Source organism: Hevea brasiliensis, chromosome 17 (assembly GCF_030052815.1).
Source record: "Hevea brasiliensis isolate MT/VB/25A 57/8 chromosome 17, ASM3005281v1, whole genome shotgun sequence".
NCBI classification, from domain to species: domain Eukaryota; kingdom Viridiplantae; phylum Streptophyta; class Magnoliopsida; order Malpighiales; family Euphorbiaceae; genus Hevea; species Hevea brasiliensis.
Window position 1 is genome coordinate 30,501,863 of NC_079509.1, and position 17,135 is coordinate 30,518,997.

General features: G+C 35.6%; 1 non-coding gene across 1 annotated transcript; it reads left to right on the plus strand.

Moving 5' to 3' along the window:
• Window positions 1–13,871: 13,871 nt before the first annotated feature.
• On the plus strand, window positions 13,872–13,978 carry LOC131175637 (small nucleolar RNA R71). Its single transcript, XR_009145831.1, has one exon. It is a non-coding gene; the product is annotated as a small nucleolar RNA R71 (small nucleolar RNA).
• Window positions 13,979–17,135: the final 3,157 nt, after the last annotated feature.

Here is a 17,135-nt window from a genome sequence, read left to right on the forward strand (position 1 = left end):
TTTCTCAAACTCAGATTCAGTCTCAAAAATTTTCAAACATAATGTATCTCAATACAGTATCTAGATTTCTCAGAAATCTCATCAGGTTTTCAACATCTCAATATTCACAAGTACAATCTCATTATAACTCAAATTCGATTCACATATTAAAATACTTACTTTGAGTAGCTTCCATAATTCATAGGTTAATTACATGAGTTTATTTTGTACAAGATATACAAATAATTTACAATGTGCTAGGAATGAACAATATACATAACATGTATAAAATGAGCCCTATCTACATGCATTGCTGAGAAGGTGACAATCTTGAACTCTTCTGACACTTCTGCAGATCGGGACTCCAAAAATCTCAGTCGACAGTCTACTGGTTTTACCTTCAGTACCTGCGCGAGGAAGCAATTCCATCGCGCTAAGCATTTCTGCTTAGTGGTGCAATAGTATAACAATAAATAATATATACAAGTAAAGAAAGAAATAAATCATCATTTTTGATATCCAGGAATCAATTTAATTTGGTATGGTATTTCTAGCATTAACGATCTCATATACTAGTTTGTTCCTCTTTGGAAGTGCTTAGTTTATAACTTTTCAGTAATACTACCCAGTATACAAATTATTCTAACTGTATTGTATTTCAAGTCTCTACGGTTCTACAATTCATATTTTTGTTATGTTTCTTTTGCTAATCTCTTTTACTCATTCATTCAATACTTAATTTAATTATACTGAAATTTCATTATACTTAACTTAACTTAATTACTTGAATTGAATAATATTTTAATTGACTGCCTGTGTAGCCTATACACTGACCAGACTAGATAAACGAATATACTAGCACTGGGTACCTAGTACCTCGGGCCGTCACACCATCGGTCACAAAGTGTCTCCCGGTGTGCAAATAGTGTGGCTAAAAAGCCATATAATCAATCATGCATTAAGCCGAGTATAATAACATCATCTGTATAGCCATAAGCTATTAAAATCATAGTATGGCAAAATAAGCCATAAAACACAATATGACGTAAAGTCATTTACAGAACAGCTGTCAGAATCCTATTGGCATGCCAACCTATCCAAACTAGTCTACTAGGCAAATTAGGGCATATTACTATATTATATATTTCATTCTTTATTCATAGGGTTTAGACATCTTTATGCTTTTCACTGGTCAATAAAATTATTGACCTTTTTATGCATCATGGATAGGTTCATTCTAGCATCACATGTCACAATTTACAATTCAATATGTTGTCAATATAATGCAATTTACCCTTTTCACAAGTTGGCATTCATTCCCAAATCACTTCAAGCATTATTTTATGTAATTACCAATTTTCAATTTTAGTGAGCTGGATTGATCTAGCTTAAAGTCCTATTTCCCTTGGTTTTTAGCTTCTAGTCAAAGAAGAAAAATTGTAGCTCTATGTCTTATTGCACGCGGGGCAAAATTTCAGGTCATTCTGAGTTGTATAGACCAAGATATGGTCAATTTACTAAAGCTGGACAGATTGCAACTTTGGTGCAAAATTGGGTTAATTTCTCAATTTTTGTGTGCTAGATTTGTCTAGCTTAAAGTCCTATTTCTCTTGGTACTATTCCCTTTAGTTTATTTCATTAGTCAACCTATAATGTTGACCCTTGATGCACTCTACGTGAGTCAATTCTAATGTCACCAATATGTCACATATTATAGCCTTTTAGTGTTGGTATATGTTACTAATTTCATTTCTAAGTGTATTGCATTTTATTGCAATTTACCAGATTTCAGTGTACTATTTTGACCTAGCCGGACGACCTAGTTTCCTTGGTTTTCGGGTTTCGGTCCAAACTACAAACTTGTAGATCTATGTCTTATGGAACGCGGGACAAAATTTCAGGTCATTCTGAGTTATGTAGACCAAGTTATGGTCATTTTACTATTGCTGGTCAAAATATATCAAAATTAGTCACTTTAGGTCATTTTAGGTCATTTTAGGTTCGGCCAGTTTTTGGACCCGAACTTGTGCAAGCTTTTTGGCTTGCTTATGGTCATTTCTAGGCTTTGGTGTCTTCATAAGACTTGTAGATATAGGTTTAACTATTCATGGTCAAAATTTCAGGTCAATTGGACCTGTTTTGAGTGAGTTATGGCCTAAACACTAAGCACGCCCAAATGGTGATTTCGGGCCTTAAATGCACTAAACCGGATTTGGTCACTTTTTAAGGTCAGTTTCTAGGCAGAATTTTGGCAACCTTTCTACATGAAAGTTGGCCTATTTGGTGTCTAGTTTCACCCCATATTGGCCTCATACCAATTGGGTTCATAGTTTGGCACTTATGGCCTCATTTATGTGCTGCCCTCAATACACAACCTGCACAAAGCTCATACACTCCCAATTTAATGTTCCTTCTCCTCCTTATTACTACAATATTCAATCAACAACACTTCTATATATATATTGTACACAATTCCAGCAAGAATTCTGGGCAGAATACTCAAGGGCACAAGGCACACAATACACCATTAAACTTTAACATTTACATCCACCCAAATTCAATGTACATCAACACTTATGTTACTCAAACACTTCCATTTTAACTACACATGCTGCCCACAATTTAATACCATCACATCTCATCAATATATTACATAAATTCAAATACAATTCATAACATTATAGGCTGCCAATTTCAAGCTCAATTGTCCAAGTCTTCAAAATTTTGTTCAAAACCCACTTTCACATTGTCAACCTCACATGTACTCTTACAATTAAATTCTACCACTTATAATCTCATAAATTGAGCATCATTAATCAACAATAATATGCATAAATTAACCATTTTCATGCTTCTCAAGGCTGCCCCAATTCAACAATTATCCAAGGTCTTCAACAATTCTTTCAAACTCCTAATTCAATCACTCAATCTCAACATATACATAAAGTTAATTTGCTAGGACCTCTAATTACCTTAATCAATATCATTTCCCATCAAATACATGTAAAGATAATTCAAACCTCTTTAGGTTCCATGGCTGCCAAATTCAATCACCATTAAATATTCATCCAATCCATCTAATTTTTCAATAATTCAACTCATCTCAACCTTAGTACAAATTTTAATTAAGTGAGGTAAGGAAAACTAGCACTAACCTTTGTTTAGAGCTTGCTAAACCTTGAAATTTCTTCTTTATTCTTGCTGTCCAAAGCTTTCCCATGGTGTGGAGACAAAGTTTGATGAAGGGAACCTTGAGTTTTAAGTTGAAAATGGGGGAGGATTGAAGCTTGCATGATGAGTTCTCATGGAGGAAAAATGGAGACCCATATTTGGCCATGGAAGTGGAATTGAAGAAAATGAATGGTTTTCCTCATAAAATCTGTCCACTTAGTGTTTTTACACGTCCATAATGCTCCACTAATTAAGATTTATGAATATAATATATGCCACTCACTTTAGGTTAATATTAGTATAATTAAACTTATAGTTATTTCAATTATGTCCCCATAATTTCTTTTAATTACATTATGTATAAAACTTCTTATTTTCATGACATTTTCAAAATTTAATACTACTTATTTTTCATGAAAATTTAGGTCAAAAGTCAACTCTAGGTGTCAATTGACCAAAATGCCCCTCTTCGGGTTAAGTTCGGACTTTTTCGGTAACACCGATTTACTCCTTGTACCGCCGATTTCTTTAATTTTTATTTTTTGTTTATACTAACTTTCTCATTTTTCTTTGAAATTTTCTAAGTGTAATATCATTTATTTTTAATGGAGATTGAGGTCAAAAGGCAACACTATGTGTGAAATGACCAAAACACCCCACTTCGGGTTACATTCCCGATTTTTCGGTAACACCGATTTTTGTCTATTTCTCGATTTTTTTATTTTTTCTTTATACTAATTTATTAATTTTTCTTTGATATTTCTAGTGTCAATTACATTTCAATAAACCTTTATTTATGTCTCAAAATTAGATTCAGAGGGTTCCCCGCGGTCTTGGGGTCGGCAACGGCCTTCCCGGTGCGGTCACTCATCGCTGTGGTGCCGGCTCGTTTAACTTAGCTTCATTTTCTCTCTTTCATTTTTGTTTGATTTTTCTTGTATTTTCTTTTTATTTATTTCATCATTATATGTCTGTTCACTATCACCGAAGTGTAGTTCCAGACATCCTGACGTGCCTGGATTGTTATTTGACTACTGGAGCAGTAGAATGTACAGAACACGTATAGTGAGGATGTTACAACTCTTCCCCTCTAAATAAAAATTTCATCCTCGAAATTTACCTAATGGGAGGAGCTGAGGGAACTGTTGTCTCATTGTCTCCTCGCTCTCCCATGTTGCCTCTTCCGTGTTGTGGTGTCTCCATAGGATTTTCATTAGTGGAATTGTCTTATTTCTGAGCTCTTTTACCTCTCATGCCAAGATTTTAATTAGTTTTTCTTCATATGTCAGGTCAGGTTGTACCACAATTTCTTCTGCTGAGATGACATGTGAAGGATCTGATCTGTATCTTCTGAGCATCGAAACATGGAACACATTATGTATCTTGTCTAGCTCAGGTGGTAAGGCTAATCTGTAGGCTACTGGTCCCACACGTTCAATAACTTCATATGGGCCAATAAACCTAGGGCTTAATTTTCCCTTTTTCCCAAATCTCAACACTTTCTTCCACGGTGATACTCTGAGAAATACCTTCTTGCCAACTTCATACTCAATGTCTTTTCTCCTCAAGTCAGCATAAGATTTCTGTCGATCTGAGGCAATTTTCAAATTGGCCTTTATCAGTTTCACCTTTTCCTCTGTCTGTTTTATCAGGTCTGGCCCCACTAGCTTATCTTCACCCAACTCAGTCCAACATACAGGTGTTCTGCATTTTCTCCCATACAGTGCTTCATAGGGTGCCATTTGTATGCTATCTTGATAGCTATTATTGTATGCAAATTCTGCCAGTGGAAGGTATCTGTCCCAACTTCCCTCAAACTCAATAACACAACTTCTCAACATATACTCGAGGACCTGGATTATTCTTTCTGACTGTCCATCCGTCTGAGGATGAAAAGCCGTACTAAAATGGAGTTGTGTGCCCAAGGATTCTTGTAATTTCTTCCAAAATATAGATGTAAACCTCGGGTCTCCATCAGATATAATGGAAAGTGGAATTCCATGTAGTCTAACTATCTCACTGATGTACAATTCTACTAGCTTTTCCAGTGAGTAGTCAGTTCTGACTGGCAGAAAATGTGCTGATTTGGTTAACCTATCCACAATCACCCATACTGCATCATGTTTCTTCTGAGTGAGAGGTAGACCACTGACAAAGTCCATAGTGACTTGATCCCATTTCCATTCAGGTATGTTTATGGGCTGTAACAAACCTGATGGAACTTGATGTTCTGCTTTGACTTGCTGACATGTCAAGCATCTAGTTACATAGTCAACTATGTCCTTCTTCATACTTGGCCACCAGTATTGGAGTTTCAGGTCATGGTACATTTTTGTGCTTCCTGGGTGCATAGCATACACACTGTTATGTGCTTCTTTCAGAATACTAGTTTTCAATTCTTTATCATCTGGAATACACACTCTTTCTTTATAGTACAGGCACTCATTTTCTTTCACTTCATATTCAGTTTCCTTCCCCTCAGTGATTTTGCCCATAACAGCCATTAATTTCCCATCTGTCTTCTGCCCATCCTGTATCTCTTGTATGATTCACTTCACTTGACTCAGCCAAAATAACTCCATCAATGGAAGGTATCTATTCTTGCTTCCGGAGAGAGCATCAATACAATTTCTAAATGTATTCTCAAATACCTACATCATTCCTTCCTGTCAAAAATATTAAAATACTGATAAGACTCCATATCAATGTCCAGATATCTTCATCCTCAAGGTGTTCTTTCTAATTTATAGCCATACTAGATTCTCTAAGCTCATAGCAATTTTTGTGGTAATGGTAGTCCACATTAGTGTAATGGAGTCACTTACTCTAGCTACCTTAGAAGTGTAGTCTTTCGATAGGCTAGTTTTGAAGTTTTAAATTTCTGACTAGAATTTTCACTTTTATTTCCCGTAATAGTACTCTATTCGGGCGTAACTGTATCAAATTATAGATTACTTACAAATATTCTTAGTTTATTGTACCATGAGGAAGCACGTAGCTCTATACAATAATCCCATGTCGGTACTATAATCTGCAGCTTACAATACAAACATCGAGAATATTACATAGTCACTACGTTATAACCTCATGATCTAGGTTTTCTACTTCTTTTTCTAATGCCCTCTGCGACTCTGAGTCCACATCTTAACCTTGAATAATCAAAAGTAAACAGATCTGCATAGTGTCACCTCAACTCTTATGAATGCAATGCATGTATGCACACTATCTTTCCACTTATCTTTGCCTAGGAACGCCTAAACCGTGCTCTGATACCACTAAATGTAACACCCCTCACCCGTCTACAGTGTAGCCGAGCAAGGCGTGCTACACGGCTTGCCGGAGCACCTGATCTTATCTGATTTCATTACAGTTCTTTATTTATTTATTCAAAAACTTTATTTAAGGTTTAGGCTATTTTTAATTTTATCAAAATCTAACTACTTTAGAAATTTCAAAAATTTTAATGATAATCAAGCAGAGTGCGATAGTAATTTGGACTAACAGTTCTTCTGAACCTGCCAAAAATAATTTCAATATATACTCGAATTCATAACTCAGATTGTCTCAAGGAATTCTCAACAGTTTCTCAAACTCAGATTCAGTCTCAAAAATTTTCAAACATAATGTATCTCAATACAGTATCCAGATTTCTCAGAAATCTCATCAGATTTTCAACATCTCAATATTCACAAGTACAATCTCATTATAACTCAAATTCGATTCATATATTAAAATACTTACTTTGAGTAGCTTCCATAATTCATAGGTTAATTACATGAGTTTATTTTGTACAAGATATACAAATAATTTACAATGTGCTAGGAATGAACAATATACATAACATGTATAAAATGAGCCCTATCTACATGCATTGCTGAGAAGGTGACAATCTTGAACTCTTCTGACACTTCTGCAGATCTGGACTCCAAAAATCTCTGTCGACGGTCTACTAGTTTTACCTTCAGAACCTGCGCGAGGAAGCAATTCCATCGCGCTAAGCATTTCTGCTTAGTGGTGCAATAGTATAACAAGAAATAATATATACAAGTAAAGAAAGAAATAAATCATCATTTTGGATATCCAGGAATCAATTTAATTTGGTATGGTATTTCTAGCATTAACGATCTCATATACTAGTTTGTTCCTCTTTGGAAGTGCTTAGTTTATAACTTTTCAGTAATACTACCCAGTATACAAATTATTCTAACTGTATTGTATTTCAAGTCTCTACGGTTCTGCAATTCATATTTTTGTTATGTTTCTTTTGCTAATCTCTTTTACTCATTCATTCAATACTTAATTTAATTATACTGAAATTTCATTATACTTAACTTAATTGCTTGAATTGAATAATATTTTAATTGACTGCCCGTGTAGCCTATACACTGACCAGATTGGATAAACGGATATACTAGCACTGGGTACCTAATACCTCGGGCCGTCACACCATCGGTCACAAAGTGTCTTCCGGTGTGCAAATAGTGTAGCTAAAAAGCCATATAATCAATCAGGCATTAGGCCGAGTATAATAACACAATCTGTATAGCCATAGGCTATTAAAATCATAGTATGGAATAATAAGCTATAAAACACAATATGACGTAAAGTCATTTACAGAACAGCTGTCAAAATCCTATTGGCATGCCAACCTATCCAAACTAGTCAACTAGGCAAATTAGGGCATATTACTATATTATATATTTAATTCTTTATTCATAGGGTTTAGACATCTTTATGCTTTTCACTGGTCAATAAAATTATTGACCTTTTTATGCATCATGGATAGGTTGATTCTAGCATCACATGTCACAATTTACAATTTCCTTATGTTGTCAATATAATGCAATTTACCCTTTTCACAAGTTGGCATTCATTGCCGAATCACTTCAAGCATTATTTTATGTAATTACCAATTTTCAATTTTAGTGAGCTGGATTGATCTAGCTTAAAGTCCTATTTCCCTTGGTTTTTAGCTTCTGGTCAAAGAAGCAAAATTGTAGCTCTATGTCTTATTGCACGCGGGGCAAAATTTCAGGTCATTCTGAGTTGTATAGACCAAGATATGGTCAATTTACTAAAGCTGGACAGATTGCAACTTTGGTGCAAAATTGGGTTAATTTCTCAATTTTTGTGTGCTAGATTTGTCTAGCTTAAAGTCCTATTTCTCTTGGTACTATTCCCTTCAGTTCATTCCATTAGTCAACCTATAATGTTGACCCTTGATGCACTCTACGTGAGTCAATTCTAATGTCACCAATATGTCACATATTATAGCCTTTTAGTGTTGGTATATGTTACCAATTTCATTTCTAAGTGTATTGCATTTTATTGCAATTTACCAGATTTCAGTGTACTATTTTGACCTAGCCGGACGACTTAGTTTCCTTGGTTTTCGGGTTTTGGTCCAAACTACAAACTTGTAGATCTATGTCTTATGGAACGCGGGGCAAAATTTCAGGTCATTCTGAGTTATGTAGACCAAGTTATGGTCATTTTACTATTGCTAGTCAAAATGTATCAAAATTGGTCACTTTAGGTCATTTTAGGTCATTTTAGGTTCGGCCAGTTTTTGGACCCGAAATTGTGCAAGCTTTTTGACTTGCTTATGGTCATTTCTATGGGTGTCTTCATAAGACTTGTAGATATAGGTCTTAACTATTCATGGTCAAAATTGCAGGTTAATTGGACCTGTTTTGAGTGAGTTATGTCTTTAACACTAACTGCTGCCCAAATGGTCAGTTTTCAGGCCTTAAATGCACTAATCTGGATTTGGTCACTTTTTAAGGTCAGTTTCTAGGCAGAATTTTGGCAACCTTTCTACATGAAAGTTGGCCTATTTGGTGTCTAGTTTCACCCCATATTGGCCTCATACCAATTGGGTTCATAGTTTGGCACTTATGGCCTCATTTAGGTGCTGCCCTCAATACACAACCTGCACAAAGCTCATACACTCCCAATTTAATGTTCCTTCTCCTCCTCATTACTACAATATTCAATCAACAACACTTCTATATATATATTGTACGCAATTCCAGCAAGAATTCTGGGCAGAATACTCAAGGGCACAAGGCACATAATACACCATTAAACTTCAACATTTACATCCACCCAAATTCAATGTACATCAACACTTATGTTACACAAACACTTCCATTTTAACTACACATGCTGCCCACAATTTAATACCATCACATCTCATCAATATATTACATAAATTCAAATACAATTCATAACATTATAGGCTGCCAATTTCAAGCTCAATTGTCCAAGTCTTCAAAATTTTGTTCAAAACCCACTTTCACATTGTCAACCTCACATGTACTCTTACAATTAAATTCTACCACTTATAATCACATAAATTGAGCATCATTAATCAACAATAATATGCATAAATTAACCATTTTCATGCTTCTCAAGGCTGCCCCAATTCAACAATTATCCAAGGTCTTCAACAATTCTTTCAAACTCCTAATTCAATCACTCAATCTCAACATATACATAAAGTTAATTTGCTAGGACCTCTAATTACCTTAATCAATATCATTTCCCATCAAATACATGTAAAGATAATTCAAACCTTTTTAGGTTCCATGGCTGCCAAATTCAATCACCATTAAATATTCATCCAATCCATCTAATTTTTCAATAATTCAACTCATCTCAACCTTAGTACAAATTTTAATTAAGTGAGGTAAGGAAAACTAGCACTAACCTTTGTTTAGAGCTTGCTAAACCTTGAAATTTCTTCTTTTTTCTTGCTGCCTAAAGCTTTCCCATGGTGTGGAGACAAAGTTTGATGAAGGGAACCTTGAGTTTTAAGTTGAAAATGGGGGAGGATTGAAGCTTGCATGATGAGTTCTCATGGAGGAAAAATGGAGACCCATATTCGGCCATGGAAGTGGAATTGAAGAAAATGAATGGTTTTCCTCATAAAATCTGTCCACTTAGTGCTTTTACACGTCCATAATGCTCCACTAATTAAGATTTATGAATATAATATATGCCACTCACTTTAGGTTAATATTAGTATAATTAAACTTATAGTTATTTCAATTATGTCCCCATAATTTCTTTTAATTACATTATGTATAAAACTTCTTATTTTTATGACATTTTCAAAATTTAATACTACTTATTTTTCATGGACATTTAGGTCAAAAGTCAACTCTAGGTGTCAATTGACCAAAATCCCCCTCTTCGGGTCAAGTTCGGACTTTTTCGGTAACACCGATTTACTCCTTGTACCGCCGATTTCTATAATTTTTATTTTTCGTTTATACTAACTTTCTCATTTTTCTTTGAAATTTTCTAAGTGTAATATCATTTATTTTTAATGGAGATTGAGGTCAAAAGGCAACACTATGTGTCAAATGACCAAAACACCCCACTTCGGGTTACATTCCCGATTTTTCGGTAACACCGATTTTTGTCTGTTTCTCGATTTTTTCATTTTTTTTATACTAATTTATTAATTTTTCTTTGATATTTTTAGTGTCAATTACATTTCAATAAACCTTTATTTATGTCTCAAAATTAGATTCAGAGGGTTCCTCATGGTCTCGGGCAGAACGGCTTTCTGCATGGGCCACCCATCATTGTGGTGCCTTGCTTAACTTAGCTTCATTTTCTCTCTTTCATTTTTGTTTGATTTTTCTTGTATTTTCTTTTTATTTATTTCATCATTACATGTCTTTTCACTATCACCGAAGTGTAGTTCCTGACATCCTGACTTGCTCGATCATATTTGACTCTCGGAGCAAGAGAACGCATGAGAACACGTATAGGGAGGATGTTACACTGAGAGATCGTTGGGTATATTAAATGTACCATATTTTGCATTTTGTATTGTAATGTATGATTACTGTATGTATATATTGTTCTTGGTTTTGAGCAGTTGTAAATTAAAATTGTACGTTGAAGTTGTAAAATAAATTGTGAATTATTTTAGCTTGTAAAATTTGTGATATATTTCTTTTATCTTAGCTTTTGAAAACACTAGAAATTTATTGTGGACTTGAGTTAGCAAATGTTGAGAAAGATATTGTGTTGATTAAATATTGGAGTTGGGGATTGAACAAAAAAATAGGAAGTGCTTTTTTACAGGTTTTTGAGGAACTGTTTTATTCAAAATACGGATGGCACTCCGCCAAAATTTTTACAGAAATTATTAATTTTTCAAATGTGTTATCTGGGTTCACTTCAGTTAAAAAAAATTTTAACACCTGTAAATAGTGTTTACCACTATAAAAAGAAGTAAGAAAAGTTTTAAAATCCCTTGTAGTGTATTTAATGGGTTATTAGTAGACAAAGTTTGGTAATTCATTAGATATACTACGGGATCACGTTATGCCTTACAGAGGGGTAGGGTGTGACAGGTGGCACCATTCAATTTTCTATAATCTATGCACATTCGCCAACCAGTGACTACTCTAGTAGGGATTAGTTCATTGCTTGCATTACGGATAACAGTTGTCCCACCTTTCTTAGGAACTACATGTACTGGACTAACCCATTTACTATCAGAAATTGGGTATATAATACCTGCATCTAGAAGTTTTAAAATTTCTTTCTTGACTACCTCTTTCATGTTTGGGTTAAGTCTTCTTTGGTGTTCGACTGTGGGTTTACTGTTTTCTTCCATGGGTATCCTATGCATGCAAATCAAAGGGTTGATTCCCTTCAGGTCTTCTATTTTATACCCTAATGCTTTGTTATGGATCCTAAGTTCTCTTAACAATTTTTCCTCTTCTAACTTAGACAGGCTGGCATTGATTATAACAGGATATTTAGAATTTGAGTCCAGAAATGCATACCTTAACGAAGACGGGAGAGGTTTAAGCTCTACCTGTTCGGCATTTTCCTGGAGCTTACCTTCAGTTTGTTCCTCCTTCAAATCCTCCATCTCGGAAGCCTTTGCTAAAGGTAGGGGTGAAGGAGCTGCTAACTGTTGTGCACATGCTGCTATTTCAGTATTTTCATCATCCACTGTGTGGCTGCGCACAATACATGCTTCAAGAGGATCTTTAGGATGTGTCTTATGAAATTCATCTTTAACTTGTTTGTCAATTATGTCAACCTTGAAGCATTCATCAGGTTCAAATTTGTGTTTCATTGTGTCAAACAAGTTGAACTCCACTTCTTCTTCTCCTACCTTGAGGGTTAATCACCCATTTTTTACGTCTATGATGGCTCCGGCGGTTGCCAAGAATGGTCTTCCCAAGATGATGGGAATTTGGACATCTTCTTCCATCTCAAGGACAACAAAGTCCACTAGAATGAAGAATTTGCCCACTTTGAAAGGGTTGTTTTCAAGTATCCCTACAGAATATTTAATGGATCGATTAGCCAATTGCAATGAGATTGTTATGGGTTTCAATTCCTCGATTTCTAACTTTTTGCATATTGATAGAGGCATTAGGCTGACTCTTGCTCTAAGATCGCAGAGGGCCTTGTCTATTTTCTTGTTACCAATGATACAAGATATGGAGAAGCTTCCTGGATCCTTCAACTTTGGAGGCAGTTTGTTTTGCAGAATGGCACTGCATTCCTCTGTTAGAGCTACTGTTCCATAGTCCTCTAGCTTCCTTTTCTTTGACAAAATTTCCTTAAGAAATTTGGCATAAAATGGTATCTGAGAAAGTGCTTCAGTGAAGGGGATGTTAATGTAAAGTTTCTGTAAAACTTCCAAAAACTTCTCAAACTGCTTGTCCAATTTGGCTTTATGAAATCTCTGAGGAAAAGGTAGGGGAGGCCGATATGGTTCTGGTAATTTCTTTGTCTTCCTTGCTTCCTCTTCTTGATCTTTCTTAACTTCTTCCTCCTTTTTCTCTACTTGGTCTTTAGATTTTTTTATGGTTTCCTCTGTTGATTCTACCTCTGGTTGTACTAGAGTTTTCCCACTCCTCAGTGCAACTGCTTTACAATGCTCCCTTGGGTTCATTTCTGGTTGAGTGGGAAGTTATCCAACAGCCTTACTTGAAGAACTTGCCTGCTGAGCAATTTGATTCTCTAGCATCTTGTTATGGGTAGCAAGTTGGTCCATTCTGAAAGTCAGCTATTTAATCAATTCAGTTTGTTGTTGTTGAGCTGCTAGGAATCCTTCCATCATGGTTTCCATAGTCATTTTTGGTTCAGGTTATTGAGGTGGGAGAGGCAGTGATGGTTGTGCAAGGTTCTGACCTCTGTTCTGAAATCCAAGGGGTGCTAGAGGTTTGTACCCTTATTGCTTGTTTATTAGCTAGTTCTGCTGACTGGACCATAAGAAGTTTGGGTGGTTTCTCCATGCAAGGTTGTAAGTATTTGAATACGGATTGTTTAGCTGTCTCTGGTTGAAGTTTCCTCCATTATTCACATAGGTCATCTATTCTGTAAGTTTGTTGAAATTGTTGTATTCTAAATTCATATACCCTCCTTCGTAGCTGCTTTCATGTTGACTATTTGTACCAACTGCGTTGGCTTGCATTTTTTCGAGTTTCTTTGTGAGCTGATCAAACTGGGCATTTATCATGCTCAGGGCATCTACTTCCAGGACTCCTGCAGTTCTTCTTGCATTTCCTCTTTCGTTTGACCACTCATAGTTATGGTATGCAACCCTTTCTAGGAGTTCAAGTGCTTGTGGCACTGTTTTCTCCATTAGATCACCCTCCGCAGCTGAATCAACTGTGCTCCTTATAGAGGGTAGTAATCAATTATAGAAATTTTGCACCAATAGCCAATCTTCTATGCCATGGTGTGGACATTCCCTCTGTAGGTCTTTATATCTTTCCCATGCATCATAGAGTGATTCTCCCTCCTTTTGTCTGAAGGTGTTGAGCTCAAGTCTCAGCTTTGCAGTCTTTGCAGGTGGGAAATACCTTACTAGAAAAGCTTGAGAGAGGTTTTCCCAGGTAGTGAATGTTCTAGCCGATTGAGAAAGTAACCACTTCCTTGCCCTGTCTTGAAGGGGGAATGGGAATGCTCTGAGTCTTATTGCTTGATCAGACACTCCATTCATCTTGAATGTATCACATAAGGTAAGAAAACACTGGAGGTGGTAGTGTGGGTCCTCTGTTGGTGAACCTACAAACTGGGTTTGTTGAATCATTTGGAGCCATGCTGGTTTTAATTCAAAGTTGTTAGCTTCCACTGTGGGTCTAGTGACACTGGGCTGAAATCCTTGGACAGATGGAGCTCCATAATCTCTCAAGAGTCTTGGTCTGTCATTATTATCGGCCATGGTTGAGATTTTGGGATCTCCTTGACCGTGCTCTTGATGTTTCCTTTCCTTTCTGATGGCTTTCAGAGTTTTGTCTATTTCTGAATCACAGTCCAAAATTTCTTCTAGCTTTGTTCTGGTCATATACCAGATCGGGTACCTGAGAGAAAAGATAAGAAATACAACTAGTAAAATAAAATTAAATAATAAATATAATTGCCTAAATCAGCTAAATCGCCTATCGCTTGATATTACTAAAAACAAAATTCCCTAGCAAGTGCACATATCGCTAACAAGTAATAAAGTGATAAGTAGAGTATCGTTCCCATAAGGAATTTTGTTTAGCAAGTACCAATCTACACAGAAATCTTGACTGTCTAGGCTATCGAATACTTAGGGAATGAAGTTTGTTAACTTTGAACACTAAAATGGTAAACTTAAAACGAAATGATTTATTTGAAGTAATTCTGGAATTAAGATTTCACACTTGAATCATACTAGGGATGTTATCTCGTTTATTTACTAAATTGAGGATCATTTTCCTTGATGGAAATCAGTCCTAAGCTATCCTAGATCCTCTTTCAAGGCATCTAGGGTGTATTCTAATTAACTTAAACCCTATTTTCATGGTGATCAAATTAATTAAAATCCTTTAAGACCTTTGACCAATTTTTAGGTTCCACAAAGGTATCAGCCTATGTCTAGGTCAGAATTCCTAGGTTTAAGATCTCGATTTTCTAATGTTAATCTTTACCTTTCAGTCCTTCAATTAACATCTATAATCATAACTAAGTGGATACCAACACATAGCATGCATTAAGATCACAAGAAATTAAATCAAGAAACGAATCTCAAATCCAATAAATAAAACTCAGTGTTCATCCATAATAATAATTACAAGAGCTACTCTCCCAAATCCAGAATAAGAAAACTACTCACTCATAGTAAGTTCAGCAAATGTCATGATAAAAAGTAAAAGAAATAATAAAAAAAAAGGAGAGTTATGTAAAAGAAATAAAGTAATAAAATTCTATCTAAGGAGATGAAATGAAGGAACCAAAGAGAGTTTTAGCTTTGATCTTGTGGAGCTTCAGCTGAAAGACTTCTTTTGGTACTGATGTAGAGCACGACAACAACAACCTTCAGCAGCATTCCCGACGATAGTGGCTGCCCTTTCCTAGTGTTTTCTTTTCTATTTATATTGGTTGCCCTAGGGTTAGGTCATTTTGAGTCCGAAAGGCTTTAGGAGTCTCGTTCAAACCAGAGAACAGGAGGGGAATTTGAGTCAGAAAACAGGCTGTAGCATAGTATACAGCCCGTGTGTCACTACACGGGTCCTACAAAGTAGGGCCGTGTAACTTGCTGCAGGAGAATCGCGTGGTCTTGTTTTGGCACAAAAAGTTACATGGGTCTGTGCCAACTATATGGGCCTGATTACACGGGCCATGTACTTTTGTTCCCATAAGGTTCTTCAAGCTTGTGCCCAGCAGAGACTTACACGGGTCCCTACAGATTACATGGGTCTACTTACATAACTCGTGCACTTGTGTTTCTCATTGATTCTCTTGGCTTTCTTCTGATAAGGAATTACATGGGTCTGGTGCTTGGTTTACATGACCCGTATACTTTGTATCAGCAGCAATTCTTTGTCTTTTTACCTCTCTAGGCTTTCCTATGCACATCCATCCTTTGGGGCTTCATCAAAACACCTAAAATAATGCAGAAAACATGGAATTAAGGGCTTGGCAATAGAATTTACGAAAACTAATGAAATCAACTATTATGCATGAAAATACTTATCTAAATGCTATGATTTAGAACACAAATGTGCTTAAAAACATCTATACAATTCAAGTGTGTCAAACAGCTTTTAAAGCTTTTTCTATGAATTAGAAAATCAAGTTTTGCCTTTTGAGATATTACAGATGTAAACAGGACACTAGAAACAATTTTTAGTATTTTTAATTCAAGAGATTGTTTGCTAATCTCTTTGAATTAATGACAGATAAAGAAGAAGAGAAGGGAATGGCAGCCAAGGGTGGCAGCACAAAGAGAATGAGTAGCTTGTGTAATTTGTTCTTATATCCTTACACTTATATAGCTAGCGCACCACTTAAAACCCTTGCCACATGTCACCTTCTGATTAGCTCTAGGTTTAATTGACCCAATTACATTGTGCCAAGTGTCAAACCTATATTTAATCTTAATTTTAATCGTCTTACATTATTAAAAGACATTTGGCAAGCTTATGTGTTGTAACATCCTCTGTAACATCCTCACTTTAGCTAGTCCGTACAGTCTACTGTTCCGGTGACCAATGTCGGTCTGGGCAGCTAAAATGTTTGAAATTATAAATAGACTATAGTGAGGAGTTATAATGAAACTAAATAATGCTCATAAAAATCAAGGAAAAATTTTAGAAACCAAATACACTAAGGTTAAACAAGCCGAAACCCCAGGGATTAGTAACCCGAAGGGGAAGTGACGGTGAAGGCCGTTAACAACCCTAGACCAGGGGAAAAAATTATAAAATAATTATTGGAACTCTAGAGAAGGGTTATTGAAATTCTTATGGCATTAGAATGCCAAGAAAATGTTTAGAAAAATTTTTCAATTAGTACAGATAATTTTGGCTCGTTAAGCCAAACAGAGGGCATTTTGGTCATTTCATCTTCAGAGATGATTTTTGGCCAACTTGTCCAGTTAAATAAATAATTTATATAACATAAAATATGAATAAATGTTGTTAAAAATTTAATTGCAATTAAATAGACAAGAAAAGGAGAGAAAA